Genomic DNA, 18,867 nt, shown 5'->3' with positions numbered 1-18,867 from the left:
TATGGTGGTTAAATCAATTATTTTTTCTTTTTCAATAAATATTCGATTTGATCGACCGAACGGACAGGTGTTTGTATAAAATTAAGATTGATGTGTATTACGCTACGTGTTTGGCGCCTTCCTATACTCTTTTTTCTTTTTTTTTTTTTTACGTTTCAAATGTCTAAATGGGTGTACGATTTGTTTATGATATAGTTGAAAAGCGTTTTATAAACTGATCAAATATTGTTTTTTTAAAAATGACCACCGACTTCGATAGGGCGTAGCTTTCACGAAATGCTTAATAAAAGTAACAATGTTACGCCCAACAGTGAACTTTGCATTTTTTTTAAAAGATGTTTTATCCCTTCATAACTATAAAACAACGAAATACATCACTTTTAACATTGCGTTTCTGGCCAATACAATCATCAGTATAAATAAAATATACGTAAAATACAGAGTATTTCGGTTGTCCTTTTATTTTTCACCATTATTTTTATTTGCTCTGAGAAATGTAAAAGTATAGTGTTTAAATAAGTTCTAAAATTCTGCCTTGAAAATAAAAATTAACAATATTATAAGTGTACTATAATTATTATAGTTATTCCTATTATTTTGTTGAAAGTTATTACATATATTATTCAGATATATTCAAAACCGTTATTTGTGTGCAATCGTACCGGCTGATCTACTAATTTAATGTACATGTAAACTTGGTACAAAAATATTTCAAAAATCAATTTACATATATCAATGTACATTCAACTCGAACAAGATTAATTTCTGATATCTTTTAAGTTTTAAGTGACGATTAGAGTAAAACATATTATGAACATCAGTCGTAGTGATATATTTGATTTTTTCAAATTTTAAAAGTCAATACACTCATTTTTCCTTTTTAATAATTCAATTAGAAAAGATTAGAAATTCTTTTAATTTCTAATAATTATTTTATTTTAATTTTTTTACCATTTATTGCAAAGAAGAGCTGTTATGCCTTGTAAAGTAGTAGTTATTTTTTTTCTCTCTCAATACTAAACATACTATATATATATAAATACGCTAAACGATGTCGTACATTCTCGTGGAATTTATAATATAACAAATAAATATATTACATTTTTATTCATAATACGCGCTTGAAAATTATAGTGATACAGTAAAATATTATGATGTGACTTCAACATATTTGCGCCTTTTTCAAATTGAAGCTATTATTTTATCATCATCGGGTTACAAAAATATGGTTCGTTTTCAAAAGAACGATGTGTTAAATGTACAATAAAACGCATTGATTTTCGTATAATGTGTTACATTATTCGGAGTTCGATAATATACTATAGGTATATACGTATAGGTACACTCGAAGGTTTTTATTATTACTTTTTTTTTCAACCACTTCTTATAGTCGTGTTAATACACAGGTTGGTTAGGTCGTTTATTACTACACCAAGTGCGTCGCTTTATTCGATTTAACGGTCGATGAAAAAAAATAAAATAATAACAACAGTAAAAAAATCTCACGTTATATATCTAACATTGAAATGTAAAAAGATTAAATCACATTATTTGTATAGAACGTTTCGATGTTTGAATTTATAGTACTATTGTAATGTACCTCTGCGATATAAGCAATTATAATTATTGTTATTGTTATTATTTTTTTTGTTTTTACCATGAAATCAGCACTCTTCTCGGCCATATCTTGATAAGTGAACACTAACGGTGTATACATGATATTATAATATCTGTGTACATGCATACATTATAATATAAAAATGTTTATCATAGGGAGTGGGAGAATGCTTTTCGGTATGTTTAGATAATGTTTAGATGATACTGTAATAAGTCCCTAGTTACGCGGTATGACTCGATGTGCGTTTGGAAAAGCACTCAGAACTAATCCTGAATGCTAATTATAATATAAGACATCTATAGCGTACCGTTACGTATAATACTATTTTATACATATATATTTATACTCAAAACACGCGTAGTGATCTGTAAACGGCGTACGTATAATTGCATGCGTGTGAGTGTATCGTCAATAACGTCACATATGACATGGTTTTTGGAGAGTTTCTAGAAACTGAATTCCTATTTAGCTAAATAGGAACCTATGTTTTGGATAAAAACGTGTGGGCATTGATTTAGAGGTCACTGTACGAGTATGTGTACTGTGTGTATATTATACGCAGTGAAACAATGTCACACATATAGTTTTTCTACGACATACGAGTAGCTTGCAAACTGTATATTATAGCATGTATAATAGGTATCTGTGAAATTTGTTATAATTTACGGTAATATTTGGTTGTAAAATCATGTAAAAGAGGTATATTTACCGAATGTCAGGTCTTCAAGCGATTAATAGAAGCGTTAAGCATTCATCGAAGATTCGGCGACGTATTGTGATAAATAATAATTCGATCTTTTTTTATTTTTCGTCGTAAAAATTTAAATTTTCATTTCGTTATTGTGTGGTCTCACGTCGAACTTGATAATTATGTATTTTACTGCCCCTACTAAATAAAAAGAAAATACGCCGTAGTAAATGTTCAAATGCTGACTTAGTTGTATATAAAAATAGAAAATTAATTCTATTAAAGGGGATGCATTGTTAGAGTTGGCCGAGTCTGTCCCACTCTGACCATACTAACGATCAACCGGTTTAAGGGTTTTCAGATTCAGTGACGTGTTGTATACAAGACTACCCTTTCTTTCTCCATTAAATTTTTATATAAATCAACGAAACTTAAAATGTAATATTTAAAAAATATACCCATATTTTTATATTTTTACAGGTATTCGTAATTCGTATTCCTGTGCACTTAATTAGTCAATTAATTATACTCCGATCACGTAGTCTTATAGGTTAAAATAATGAATATATAATTATAAAAATCAGTATAGCAGTAACCATCGACCCACTACCAAATTCTTAAGTAGCAATTGCTCCTAAATAATACTTTCGCCACGCCACTGTTCCGATTTATATTTAACAGGCAGATTGACGCGTGTCGTTTGATGCAGGCAGGTGCACGTACGTACTGATGCGAAACGGGCGGTTTCACAAAATATTTTATACGTTTTATTTCAAGTAGGTATTCTAATACCGTTTTACATTTATAGCGCCATTAAACTCAGGAGCAACTTCAGAAAGGAATTAACTAGAATGCGGAGGAAGCATTAATTTCAAATAGGTTGATTAAAATTTAAGAAATCAAATTTCAACACAATAAATTTAATCCATAAAATATATAAATAATTTCAGTCATTTTATTTTCAGAGATAATTATTAACAATTTCATACTATTTTCCAACAATTTTTTAATATTAAATTCTTGTTTTTTTTTTTTTTTTTAATACTAAATGGTATAGTTTAATTTTTGTTCATGAAACTTCAAGTCTGGAGGGGAATGCACATCAGTCACGGTTTTGTCAAAATATATATTATTATCTTTGAAAAGTTCATAATATTGTGCAACAGCTACGATTTTAATTTTTGTTATTAATATTTATATGAGTATGTTTAGTCTCCTATAACCTTTCGTCTGAAAATACGTGTATCATGCGATTACTCGTAATTATTATATTATTTTACATTAAAATTATATTTAATTATAAACTAAAAAACAGTGTGCATGAACAGAGAAAAAACCGAGGTAGTTAAACATATATCTATTTGCATAACATAGTTAATATTGTAGTAATTTATTTTCCAAACAATATTTTTACGCGATTATTATTAAATAATCAAATTTTGATCCTATAATAAATCGATTTTGAAGTATAAAAAAAACCCCTACCGTTCAAGTCTTAACACAATTAATGCATAATAGCATAATGATAGTATTTCACATTCACTCTTCGTATTTCGCTCAATCTTTCAAAATATTATCAACTAGGTGACAAAATATTTTCACTGAGTGACATTCGTGTCGCCTGATTAACTAGTTTAAAAATGCACTGTAATTTTCAATTCGATATTTACACATCGCATCACAGCTGTTATCACACTGGTAATGTGCACGATGTATGTACGATTTTTCTCCTCCGTAAAATTTTTAGTATTTGATAGTATTTTTATTTTCTTATCATAGCGCAATGCATTCGAAATTTCTATTTAATTACGCAATAGCATTATATGCTGAATATTTCAGTTTGCTGTCGGCGTACGTTATTACCATAATTTTCTTAGATTAAGCTTTATTGAAATAAAATATACTGTATAGGTAGTATTTAAAAATACCATTTATAGTCATATTGCTTAGTATACAATAATGACAATATTATGTATGGTTACTTTGTTGCATAAATAAATTCCCGAGATATTAATTTTTTCATCTTGTGAAAAATGTACATATATATTTATATAATACATTTACTACTGAGGGCTTCTTTTTAACTCGGTTTTGTATATAATATATTACGTCTAGTATAACATTTTATATCATATGGTGTATACCTACTGCTAACATTGCGGTGACCCAGATCGTATCCATGTGGATATTTTGCGGTTTTTATTTTTTCATTATACCTCATTGTCGTCTTTGCCATAGTTCGTAATAAGCATAACACGCCAAAGACGTAAATTAAAGAAGTACATTTATATTATAATACTGTTAGATAATGTAGAGGTCACAATTTTTTTTTCACGACGTTAAATTTAACAACAAATGTTGGAAACTTCAAGAATGTAACGCAGTTAAATTATCCAATGACTTTTTTCGTTTTATTTTGTTATTCTGATATTTAAATAACCGCTGTCATGAAGTTGAAAAATCTATCCTAATGACGATTCACACATCGTCGACGATTCTCTATTTACTTCGGAAAATTTTCACTTATAAAATTGTCCTCGACTTCCGCATACGTCATCACATTGAAATATATCGATATTAAATATTTAGTATTTGACGCATCGTCTTGAACAACTTAAAAAAAAACTATAGACTTGTGAAAGCCAATTTAATTGAATTTAATAATCGTCCATGTCCTATAAATATATTTTTTTTTCTTTAGTATTGCAATAGTGTCAAACTAGTTGGCACACCATAACCGTACATAGAAGAAAAGAAAAAAAAAAATCAAAAGTCATTATTCAACACCGATGATGTTTAAAGAGATTTCATAAAATTTAATTTCTTAAATGTAACTGCACTACATCTGACTTTGATATTTTATAAAATTCAGTAATCGACATCCGACGATGTTTTATAACAAATTCATAGAACAGTGGATAACGCTTAATATGGATACGTTGGGACCAAATCCATTTTTCTACATTGAGTGGTTGGCCATATAAACCGAACTTAGTTAAAAACACTAACATTTTTAGCATCGACATTTTTTTATATTAACACACGTAAGCCTTAAATAGAAAAAAAAAATTAATTCAATCGATAAATTATATATAAAATAATATCGAATAATATAATCTTGGAATTCATCACTTTTCAGTGATTTTACGTTGATAAATGTCTAGAAAAAGAGACTTCGCTTTGCCGAAAATCTCGATTTTTTTTTTTTTTTTGGCGAAACGAGCTTTTCAAGACTTAGTCGAATGTTCACCATCGCGTTTTGAAATTCACGTAAAACAGAAATGGTTGTTGTCGAGTTGGGGAAAGAAAGCTACAAGATTATCACTTTATATATATATATATATTTTTTTTTTTTGTATCGCCCTCTAAAACATTCTTATTCATTTAATTACACTCAAAAAAAAATCTCATTAAGGTTTAAAAGTTAAAAAATGTTATTATTTCTAATAAACATAATCTTATATATACGACGAAAATTGTATTAGGTAATTATTGTATGTATTGTATATATTCTAACGTTATAATAAAACAAATATTGCACATAAACTGAACCATCTGACCATATTACACGGTTTTTACAACAGTATACATAGGATTTGGGACCACACCATTTTTCTCATAAAAGTGGTACCCAAATTAGGTAGAATCTACAGTATTATATATTATACTTAGCACGACCTGAAATTCTTACAGTTTTTTGTCAAGTGTTTTCAGTCGATAGAAAAATATTTTTCAAAAACATGTCTTCTCCTAATTTTAAACAGAATATTTCTGCTCATATTCGGAGTGTAGACCTCACGAAAAATCAAAGTAAATCAATAATATTTTTATTCATAAGCCGGCTCATTATAATATATACACAACGTAACACCTAGTATTTTAATCAACCTTTTTTAAAATTACTCTTCAATCCCAGGCAAAAGATACACGATAAAATGTTATACGTTCTATTGAGTAGAATACGTTGATGAATCTTATTTTCAAATTAATATAATATTTAATAAAGTATATAATATTCAGTTGTAAGTTAATAATAATGTATAACTTATAAATGGGCGTTTCTGTTCGGTCACGTTTTAAAATGATTGTACGACTTTAGTTCACGAAATATCAGTACACACTTGTATTGTAGACATTTATTATAAACAATATATAAGTAGTATACACTAATATTATTATTATTATTATTACACTTATAGTGGCTTGCATCGTTTTGACGTTTTATTCGACATATAATATATACGTACACGGTTCATACAAGGTGCACGCAGTTTTCGCAAAATATATTTACGAGAATAATAATGTATCGAGTTGCTCTGCGTCATATGTATGTATAAAATATAATTATAAAATAGTAGGTATGACTAAGAGACAAATATTTTGGAACGCGATCAAAATATACAAACGATGTAATTGTAAACGAAACGCGAATATAGGGTATTTTCGCGTGCCACCGTAAGTATTATTAGTTAAATTTAAACGGATCGACTAAATTTAGTACATTTTATATGACTTAGTATAGTATATGATTGGAGTTTCGAACTTGGTTGGCTGCGTGGTGGTCCTCTTATAAACGTATAATAAATCCGTATAATCGTATAAATCAGTAATAAAATCCTACAGTGCGTTTTAATCAGTATCGAATGTAACAAAAATATTCTCAATAAATGGAGTCGTTTTAAAAATTTCAAGCTTTTTCTCTCTCTCTCTACACCAAATGAAAAACAAAAAACAACAATTTCTGACATTATGAAATTTTAAAAATTATGTATTCTCGACGTTTACGGTTGCCGTTGATGATATATTTTGTACTTTATACAATTTTAATTATGCTATAAATGTACATCGTTTTTTATCTATAAAAAAACAAATATACTAGTAATATATAACATAAAATTTACATTTAAATTATCTATATTTTATAACCAATGCTTGTAGTCAACCAATGAAATTACTAATGTGTTTTAAAAAACTCAACATTGCAATTAAAAATATTTAACGTTTGCCACATTACAAAATATTTTCAAATTAGAACTACATAATACGGGTACTTAATACAAAATTAAATTCATATAATCATACTAACTTCTATTCATCAATATATATTTTTTAACATAAACACTAACTATATTCACCATGTACATTTTATTTGTGCAAATAATATTCTCTCAAAATTACTTATCCCTCCTCCCGGGGCACCTGATTTAGTCCCTAGAAAACCGTCATCGTGGTTTTAGATTAAGTATAATATGTTTACATAACTAACTGGGCAAGCCTAAGTCGTCAGGGTGCGTGTATAGCATACAACTGAAATAACATTATGTATTCGGTTCGTAAATATTGGACGTCGCATCTGAGGCGCTTGTACACAATGTTTGTTGGCGGTGGCGGTGTTTCCTTTTTTTTTCAGCCCTCATTAAATTCGTTCGGAAACTCGTCATCGAACATTGATCGGAGTAAATAATCGTAAACCGTGCCGGTGTCTCGTTGCCGTCACGAGAAAAAAAACTCCCAACAAAGCGCTCCGGTGTGTAGGAGGTAATGTCGCAAGATTCGTATAATAAACGTCGCGGGTATCAGCTACATACACATTATATTATACTTATACATTTACATTGTACGTGCACTGAATATGCTTCAAGATTATTAATCCGTGACCGTCGCCGCCGCCCATTACGCGTACACGTATTGGTTAATGCATTTATTGCAGCGTTCAGCTGTTTAATGCTGTGCATTATATAGGAAACGCGAAAAGAAATTTTGCATGCTTCGCAGAGTTCGTAGCAACAGGTAGACGATTGCAGGCATGGTGAATACCGGGCGATCACTTTTCCGCAGATTCCGCGTCCGGTAAAACATCCCGTTCAAAATACGTTTGAAAGAAAAAAGTTAAAAAATTATCACCTCTAATTTTCGGTCGCAATACTACTCTATCGTGTTAGTCTGAGTGTAATAATAATCATTTGTTTAGTATTATGGTTTTTTGAATGGTCAACTTATTTTATAAAAAAAAAAAATCACTCAAAGCTTAAAAATAAAAATAAAATATTAGAAAAAAAAAACAAAATATTGCAGCAATGTCTTACATTTTTTTAAAAAAAGTAATCGACATCTGATGATTTTTACGATTCAGCAATCGAAATTGTTTGCAAGGTTAATGTTGCATTACATTTTCAAACTATGTGAAAAATAATTGTCTAATGCCACCAAAAGAAGTTAAATAAATTATTTCTGAATAGGATTTCTTAGTATTTCATCGATTTTCATTGCAAATGATAAAAGAAATTATTGATAATTTGAAAAATACCCATGTAAAGTACCATCCGGTTCCAATTTCTGATCTAACAATGAATCGTATACATAAATAAAATTATTCCTAATCCCATAAATGACGTTTCTTAACGTTTTTCTATTAATTTTTTGACAGTTTTAGTATAATACATAAAAAGAAATCTTTTTAGAAAACGATAAAAAATAGGTTTATAATTACGGACTATTAATTGTAACAATAACGATTTTAGCGTTTTTATCCTACAATAAACTTATTTAAATAATCAAAAAGTCAAAACAATATTTATGATTTTCAAAATGATCAAAGATTTTTAAATTTGATAGTTCCATTTTATTCAAAAATGTTGTGTCTTTCGTGTTATATTTATGAATAAAACCATCCTTCACGTTAGTAATTTATACTTAAGAAAAAAAAATGAAAAAATATTCTAAAATCTTTGGAAGTCATGGTTAGATTGATTAAGTTGTTTCACAAAATGTCAATAACTATTATTTTTTGCCGTAAAAATTCTTCATAGGTCATGATTGTTATTCAATGTAAACATATGAAGTTTTAAATTTAACATAATATTTTATAGCAAATATAATTTTTCTGTACATTTCTTTACGTAAAAATCGAATCTCAAACCAATAATCCATAATATTGCATAATATTTCTATTATTCATGAATACCATAGTGTATTTTAAGTTGAGGTACATAACTTTCAACTTAAAAAATATCGAAAAAAACTGACCTCAAGTACTATTTTATAAATATAATTTTTCATAAAGACAGGCATCGAATAATGAAGAAGATGAGTTTATATCAGTGTAAAAAATTACACAGTATAATTAATGCGATGTACAAATTATTGTGTGCGTAGCGGTTACTGTCGAAATTTCAGCAACGCAATATATTAATTTATGTACGTATTATAAAACTAGGCTAAATTATGTATTTGGTTCATTTGTTGTCCGCGACGGATATTTTTTTTTTAAACTGCCTAGCAGTCAACGAAACATTATATATCTTCCCGATCGCCATCGTCGACGGTTTTAAATTGTCCGTAACGAATGATATATTTTTAATGGTTATTTTTTTTTTTTTTTTGTTTTGTTTTATGTTTTTCTCGTAGCTGAACGCATTACACTAACGGGCTTTTAATACATTATTAAAATTGTCCAAATACCACAGACGTCGCACTGTAATAAGAGTGTAATATACCGACGTCTAGACAATATTCATTTTATCAATTATGTGTTACGTTTACACAATGTCGTAGTCATCTTCTGATCAAATTCTTTGTTCCACGTAAATGGTTAATACTCGTTCGGATGCAAATAGGCCGCAATATTAAATTTGCACACTTTGATGGTAATGAGCATATTGTTCAAACAACCGAGTGCACCATAGCAGTTTGCGGAGTATTCAAATACTAAAACTAATATTGGTTTTAGTGTTACAGTACTTTGGTTTTTTAAATGTTCTAAAACAACATTAAAATATATAATTACAAGTGGACAGTAATTCCTTGAACAGAAAATGTTCTAATAGAAACCAAATTTTCAGAAAATATCAACTCATTTTATTCGATTAACTGAAAAATATTTGATTGATAATATACTTGTAATACATATACAGTAAAACCTCGATAAGACAGAATCGCTTGGGACCGTGACATTTTTCTGTGTTAACGGGGTTTCGTCTTGACGGGGTTAGTTAATTATATATAATTTGAAACGGGACCAAAAAAATGTTCCGTAATACCGGGGTTTCCGTCTTACCGAAATTCCGTCTTATCGAGATTTTACTATATATTGTAATAAAATTGTAATAAATGTACCTATGTAAATTGTTTTATTCAACATAATATTCATAAAAATAATCTCTCTATCGTTAGATTAGGATTAGGATGTAACTTTAAAAAAAAAAACACAAACGTAAATTGTTATTATGATATTGGAAAAATGTTGGTTATTGTGCTCGTACCACTTATGTGGACATTGCACGTGAATGTTAAGCAACAAAATATTGCTAAACAAATTTTTCTGAGTACTTTCCTACAATTTAAATTAGAAAAAAAATTAATTTCTGTTATTTATTTCTACTAAAAAAAGCTACTTATGTTTAATTGAACATTAAAAAATTAATATTTTTACGCTCTAAAATACGAAAAATACACCGTAAATATTATGCCTTGATCTGTATTGTTTACATTCGAATTTCGAAAGTGGAAAGTATTATTCTAAATCTAACTTTAAAAAATAAATGCTGTATTTAAATTTGATCTATTTTTTTCTTGCAAACAGTTATTTTATTTACTAGTTTAATTTGTATAATGATGTGTTGATGGCGTTGAAGGTGTAAATGTTCTATTGTTCTAATAAAATAGTTATACGTAATTTAAGTATATTTATATAAATCAGAAGTAATCATGAGTGCAACGTTTACACAATAAGTATAATATTATGTTCCATATGGATGCAATTTTCGATTTTAAAACGAAAAATTTGATCAAACAGTAAAATTAATAATAGTATTTTTCAGTTGAAATTTGAAGCCAACTGTTATAATATATACATATATTATTGGTGTGTATTTTTAGGAATAATAAAAAAAAGAGACATTTCTTGCCGCGTTTTAGTTTCAAACTTTTAGTTGTTTAGTTCGAATGTTAGTTTGTTTTTTCTGTTCACATCATGTATTTATAGAAAGTGTTTACAAATTTAAATATGTCTCTGCTTGGAATTGCGTTTTAATAAATCTTTGATAAAATAACTTGGGTCCATTTATCGTCTGCGTATTATCAGTATTTCCTTTCCTATGACATGTTAAGATCCCCAACACGCGCATCATTTGTATTACATCCACACTTTGTAATCCGAAGACTACTCGTACGTGACATTCTCATTAACACATAAACGGTGGTATTAGTTGTTCAAAACACATCGAATTTCACTATTGAGAGATAGTAAATGTACAAACTGTTTTAAAACACATATTTTTTACTTTATTCGTCGGGTTTTTTTTCCAATTTTTAAACAACATTTGCCAAACTAATACGTACAATTTGTTATCTAGTATAAAAATATGTGCTATTATTCGTTTATCAAAAGAGCATTTATTCAAAGCCTTACATTAATGGGTTGATTAATTTAATATTTTAAATTTTGAAGTATATTTTGTTATGTAGTATAAAGTGTTGAGCTTTTAAATGAATTTAATTCTCACTTCAGGCCCGTAGCCAGACCAAATTTTCAGGAGGGGCAAAGCAAATTTTTGGGGGGGGCATTATATATAAATGTATTAAATATTAATGCAATTTTTAATTTATTTACATTATTGACATCTAATTAAATTAACACAATGAATTACAAAATAAATTAACAATGAAACATATTTTACACACGTGTACTGCTGCAGTCGGCGATAAAATGAAAGAATATTTAGGTGTTCTATAATAAAATGTCAATTGATAGGAAAGTATTGAGCTACGATTACGATAACGTTAGCAATCAATTTGCCAACAGTCGTCGTGACACGTCAGTATCGTCGTCATGGCCCGGAATTTCCGAAATAAATACTACTATACGGCTAAAAAAACTTTTTTGATCTATTCTATTACCGATGAAAATGTTATAAGCAATAAAATACGTAACTACCTAAACATCTTTCTAATATTTTTAGGGGGGGCAATGACTGGGTATAGGGGGGGCAACCCCCCCCCCCCCTTGCCCCCCCCGTGATTACGGGCCTGTCTCACTTAATCTATACAACCCAATGTTAACTTAAAATTATTGTAATATTTGTTCAACTATCCATATTATAATCATTTTCAATTCCTGTGGTCTTTGAAGTATAGTTTTGTGCATTTATGTTTGGTTCATTGTTAAAAGTTCTTTTTTATGGTATAATAAAATTAATAGTTTACTTTTTTTTCGGGATAGAAAAAAAATTGAAAATACTTAATTGTAGTATGTTAAGTTTGTAAATTAAATTATGAATAAATAAATATGAACTTTAATGTCTTCAAAAATATTGTCAACCATTTTCATACATCAATCGAACTTTTATACGATATATGATAATAATAGAATAATGCTGTTATTATAGTTATTATCAATCAAATACAGAGCATCAGATATTTATGTCATAAAATTAAATTATAGGTAGTTTTTAAATTTTTATATATTTTTTTTTAATTTCTTCTAATTAGATTCAACTACTGATTACTTTAGGATTTGTCAGAAAACCAATTATTGCACTCACATTTGCAGTCTTAGTAAGAATGACCAAACATTAATTCAACATTCGTGTATATTGTCCATATTGTCCACATGACGAGCAGCAGTAAAATGTGTATTTTTCGAGTGATTATCGCACTGTATTTTTTTTTTTTTTATAAAATTTACATTAGTCAGTTAGGCCAAACCTAGTTTTCGTTTTTTTCGAAAGTGGTCGACGACTAAAATTTTCTGTTGTAATACATGCGTTCGGTACGATTAAGCCAGAATACATTTTTCTTGTGACTAAAAAAACGACTAATCGTTTCCATTGTTCTTGCGGGAGGCTGTTTACGCGGTAAAAATACAGTGAAAAAAAATTATCCGAAATAAGTTTCTACGCACAGCTATTGAATGTGACAGTCGATATTATTTTCGTGGTGCCCATTGACAACTGTTAATGGGCGATTATTTCAACGCGAATCGCATTACGCAAGTAGCGAACATGAAAACTGTGAAACCACACGTTTCACGCGGCAAATGACGTATTATTGGACATAAATGGGTTTAAAAATCAACGATCGACGTTGTTTTCGAGAACAGTAAGGAAAATGTGCACGCGGATAAAGCGCGTACACGCTGGGGCGGACTTAGGGGGTGGAAGATGGGGGTTTATCACTAGGCATAACATTTTAGAGTGTGTATTTTTTGTGATTATTAACAACTAATTTGATATTTTTAACTTTGTTAAACACTGATAATAAAACTCAATAAATATAATTGTATATTAGTTAAAAATTAGTTAAATTAGTTAGAAAAAAATTCTCGAAAAGAGTATTTGATTATTGGTCTATGAAAGGGCGTAATTTTAACTTTTTCTCCGGGCGTAAAAATTCCTAGTTCTACACGGGTTGATTGTAGTCGATCCCCCCCACCCACCAGCGGACCGGTAGTCTAATCCACGACGAAATAATTACCCTGCAGCTCGGCGGCAATTACGGTGCACACGAAAAAAAAAAAAAGGACGAAATCTCGCTACGTTCGTATCCAGTGAGCTGTATGTTATAAAGTGCTCGGCAGTTTCCGTTACCAATGCGCATACGAATGAATTATTATTATTATTGTTATTTGCTGCGACGTGCGCGTAGTACTACGGCTCATTACGTGGGCGGCGCGCGTGTATCAATTTATTGCGCTTGCGTCTCGAATTTATTTTTAAAAATGAAAAAAAACCTTATGGACGACGAGGCATGATACGAGTACAACGTGTATACGGCCCCCCCGGTTTCCCCGGGCGTTCAGATCATCGTTTTAGTTTGATGTACGGCAATGTAGTCAGGACACTGATTTTATTGGTTTTAGAAATGAGCGTTAGAAACGTATCTGTATTTTCCATATCCTATTTCTATGAGTGGACGGTTTTAACTTTTTATTTGTGTTTCATCGATCGTAAGACGAATGTCATTTGTACAAATGTGGCAATAATTATTTTGCACCGGACGATTAATAATGTTTATTGTACACTTTTATAGTATTTTTGAAAAGCCTTCGTAAAATTAAAATATTATCAAATGTTCTGTAAGGCATGAATAATTGGAGAGAAAAATTGTAATTGAGATAAAATCCATTTTATTAACTACAATACGTACCTATAAGAAATATTTTATGCATCGGCCGGTGGTTTTCATTTGTTTTTGGTGATTTTTTTATAATTTTCGATATGTATCGAATAGAACGAGTTATTTTATAATCTAAGAACTGTCGTTTTCAAAAAAAAAAAAAAAATACAATATATTTATCACTGAGACTCCATATTGTCAATTTTTAATATTTGGAATGTTAGATTATCAATCGAATATCAATATTATTCTTTACACCTTTCAAATACACGGAGCGACATATTTTGACCATCACTGGCATTTTTATTGACAGCCAGACGTGCTATTATTGTTTTTTTTTAATATTATCTTTGTACCCCTTTTTTAATCCTACTCATGTAAGTCTTATGATTATACACATACACACATACAAATGCACCCCCACCTTATCAATTGAATCCTGTATGTACTGTGTATATAGGATAACCTTATCGCCCGGTGGTTTATAGATGTATATTTAAACACACACATACATACATACTAGAGGGATTCGTTTGTTATTTCTATCGATTTGGTGACGAACATAAAAGTAAATCCAACAACGTCGTTGCTATCGGCGAACAGCTAAGTGGTAAGAAAATCCGAATAGGCACGTTACTCGAAGAAAAAAGATTAAAGAAAGGACTTATAAATATACCGAAAATACGTATATAAATCGGTCTTAGTAGCTTTTGAAAATAATAACAATAAACGTTTGTAAAGAGTAGGTATACTGCAACAGCTGCCGAGACATACGTGTTTTACAGAAATCATTCTTACCATAATAATAGTATTAATAATAGTGTACGTCTTCGCGTAATGTTCTCAGAGAGCGAAAGCGAGTGTTATCGCCGCCCACGACCTTGCTCGAAGAATCCGGCCGTGAGCCGTCCATTACCTATACCTAATAGAATTTCACGACAGTTTAATGTATTATTGTTATTATTACGTCTTGTTGGCCTCGGAAGTGTTTCCAATCCTGCTCTTCTGCCACCCGCACGCCAATTCAGTACATAATTTGCACGACATATGCTACGCGCTTTGTCTGCAATTTTAATTTATACGCCATTTCTGTACACAGAAACTCACCCGAGCGGACGGAAAAAATTTGTTGTTAAACCTGTGTCCGGAGTTCGTTAGAATATTAGTAACTGTTTGGGCTGATTCGCAGTTTTTCATAGCCTTTGACATTTTGAAAGTTGAAAAAGTTTTCTCATTTATACGTCAACTATTTGTAAATTTTTTCAAAGCGGTTTACACTCGAAAAAGCTTATTTTTATATTTTTACTTATAAACAAATATATTCTTAAAAATAATTTAACCAATTCTTATGAAGATAATCTACAGACATTGTTCTCTAAGGTATTCTGATTAAACAGTAAATTATATTTAAATATTGAAATTTAATCATTTTAGTCGTGAGTTTTTATTAAAAACAGTCTTCGTCTTCAAGATACCATAATTATCAAACTTTCGACGAAATTGAAAAAATATATATTTGGTGGAATGATAGTATAACCTCTTTTAAATATCTATGGTTGTGCAATAATTTCTTAGGCGCAAGTGACTCATTTAACGCCAGCAAAACTGCACCGAGTGAAAATACCGATAATACGTAGATCACGAATTCGCTCGATATGATCGAGTTATATATCCAATATTTTTTCTGCGCATGTCGCGTATGAAATCTTAGTCGCAGACATGCTCACGTATTTTTACATTTATATATATATATATATATATTATAGTTTGATCGTATAATTAATAAATGTTTTTCTCTTCGTCTCTCTATCTTTCACTCCACGACGACCGGTCTGTCAAGATGTGTAATTGGTACATGTGCCTAAAACGGCAATCTATGGATGCATTAAATCAGCGCTCTTCCAGGTAAAACGTATGACAAGAAAGTCGTTGTTATTGACGGATTACGCCTTATTTGAAACGGCACGCAAGTCGTACCACCGTCACCATCACGTAGTAGCATTGGCTTCGTCATCATTGAAACATAACAACAATATATTAAAATATAATATTGGTATCATTTACGTGCTGTAAGAATGATAAAATATACACCGATCAAGTACAATCGAAATCATGAATTTTTTACGTACAACTATGGTGTAACGCGCGAAATGTGCACGAGAATATTCTCTACGGATGAGAAAATTAAACAAAAAAAGTGACGGGAATAATGACGAATGAAAATTAACTGTTGATTTTATTTGAAAAAATGTGAATAACTTAACGGAGTTCAACCATCGTAGCGCTGCTGAGTCTCGATTTCGGTGTACATTAGAAATTTTACATTAGTCGTAATGTTAACGGAAATATTGGTTACGAGTTTTCGGAATACTACTTCTCTGTGAACATTTAAAGAATACGTTCCGCGACGGTTGATAATCGTTCGAATATAATTGTGCACGTAACACCGGTCTTTATTATTTATAGTTGTCACCAGCGCGCTGGTATATAATATAGCCGAGAAAAAAAGAGTTATGATGGACCGGCTAGCGTTAACCGTTGCGTTCCCGCGAGCATACCAGAAAATCACGGTGTTAACTGAAGTGCATATTTGTATCGCGGAATAGCGAAGAAATGAATAAATAGGAAAAACAATTGCTCAGCTCTCGGAGACATCCTATTCCGTGGTTTAAGGACTTTTTTCGCGTATCGCATAAATCTGTATTGCACGCGAAAAAGAAATTCGTGCACGTGCTGCCGACTGAAACTCGGATTTTCATATCGCCATATTTATTCTTCCCGTTCCTGCTACACGTTTCTATATGTTTTTCTTCTCTTTGTTTTTACCGTCTCGGTATTTAGGTCGAATTTTTGCGGGTACCTCATAGTCGTGCTTATTGGACGGGCAATTCTAATACAGCTGTTTTATCCTCGCGGATTATGAAAAATGTCTCGTCTGGACGTGGCGGTCATTACATCAGTATTGCGCTCAAGCATTAGGTACCTCTTAGGTGGTCTACATATGCGTCATCCATCTGTCTCTCCACTGTTTATTCGATAAATTATCATCATGATTATCATCACCGCACATCATCGCTCGTCAGAATGTACAAGAAAAACACAAATGTCGCATTTCCATTTCAAATCGAAGGTGACCGAACACAATATCTGTACGGTCTGTACCGTTACACGCGACCATTACTATTATCACTATTATACCATTGTATCATTACAACAAAGTGTTGTAGGTTATGTTTACGTTGGAATGCATGAGTATATAAGTACGCGTGAATCTTATAGCGTATACACCGACCAAATCGTACGTATAGAGACGAACACACAAATTTAATTAAAGTAACACTTAATATAAATACGCATATGTTTCCTTAGTAGTTGGGTCACACGACCACCTCAAAAGTTCTCTTTATTTACTCGTCTTCTCCCTTTCATAAATTTGCTTAACCTGATTAAACATAATTATTGCTTTCGTGCTAGTTAACAGTATTGATTATTTTACAATCGTTTTCTTATATTCTAAAATTGTATACTAAACTGTTTCCTATTGTGACATTTATATACAGTACTTTTTGATGTGTCTTATACTTCCTGTGACCTGAATTTTAATGTCATTGATATTGCTTATTACTACGATTATATTATATTATATTCGTGAGTTATACTAGTTATATAGTTGCTAAAGAATCACGGCTACAAGTTGTAGATCAGTATATGTCTATAAAATGATATACCTAATCCTGAAACCTATGTAAAAAAAAAAGTCTCCCATGATTACTTTTCAAACGTCCTTACGGAATATATCTTCAGAAGTTCTAAAAGCACCTATATATTTATCATCAGATTAATATGTTTTGGAATGTATCACATTAAGATATTTCCAAAGAACTTATAATGCTATATTTTTTTTTTCATCAAAAATTAATAATTACGTTGAAACGCTATATATTATTATATTTATCCCTAAGAAAATTATTACCATTATACATTATTATTTATATTATTATAAAAATGTTGAATAACCATTTAAATAATAATTATTCTAATAATATTCATTTATTAATTATTCATATAGTTTAATTAGTTAATGTGATTTTCTGTTCAATAAGCAATTTATTCTTAGATATACGCGAATTAAATAATAAATAAGAGTAATAATAGTAATAATAGTTTTTGAAATTACTAAGTGATATGATATTCTATCATTAATGATTTTTCATTAAGTTAGTAGTTTCTTTGCGATCACTTGTTCACATAAACTATGATTAAGGAAATTCAATTTAAAAAATATTCATCTTAAAAAATGGCCATATCTTCAACTTTATCAAAAATGACAAAGTAAAAAGATATTTTTAAATTTTTCACTGAAATATTTATATGTATTAAAAAGTAATAATTTAATTTACAGTTACTTGAGGAGCTATGAAAGATAAAAATTAAATTAAATTTAATC

The 18,867-nt window shown here is 30.0% G+C and overlaps 1 protein-coding gene across 2 annotated transcripts in view; it reads left to right on the top strand.

Annotated features, from left to right (window-relative positions):
• LOC112685278 (filamin-A) overlaps positions 1-18,867 on the top strand; it is a 117,111-nt gene that overhangs the window by 17,485 nt on the left and 80,759 nt on the right. The gene's annotated exons all lie outside the window — the stretch shown is intronic.

This window comes from Sipha flava, unplaced genomic scaffold (genome assembly GCF_003268045.1).
Source record: "Sipha flava isolate LNK unplaced genomic scaffold, YSA_version1 272_pilon_pilon, whole genome shotgun sequence".
Classification (NCBI taxonomy): domain Eukaryota; kingdom Metazoa; phylum Arthropoda; class Insecta; order Hemiptera; family Aphididae; genus Sipha; species Sipha flava.
The sequence above is the reverse complement of the archived record's forward strand: the minus strand, read 5'-3'. Positions and strand labels throughout refer to the sequence as shown.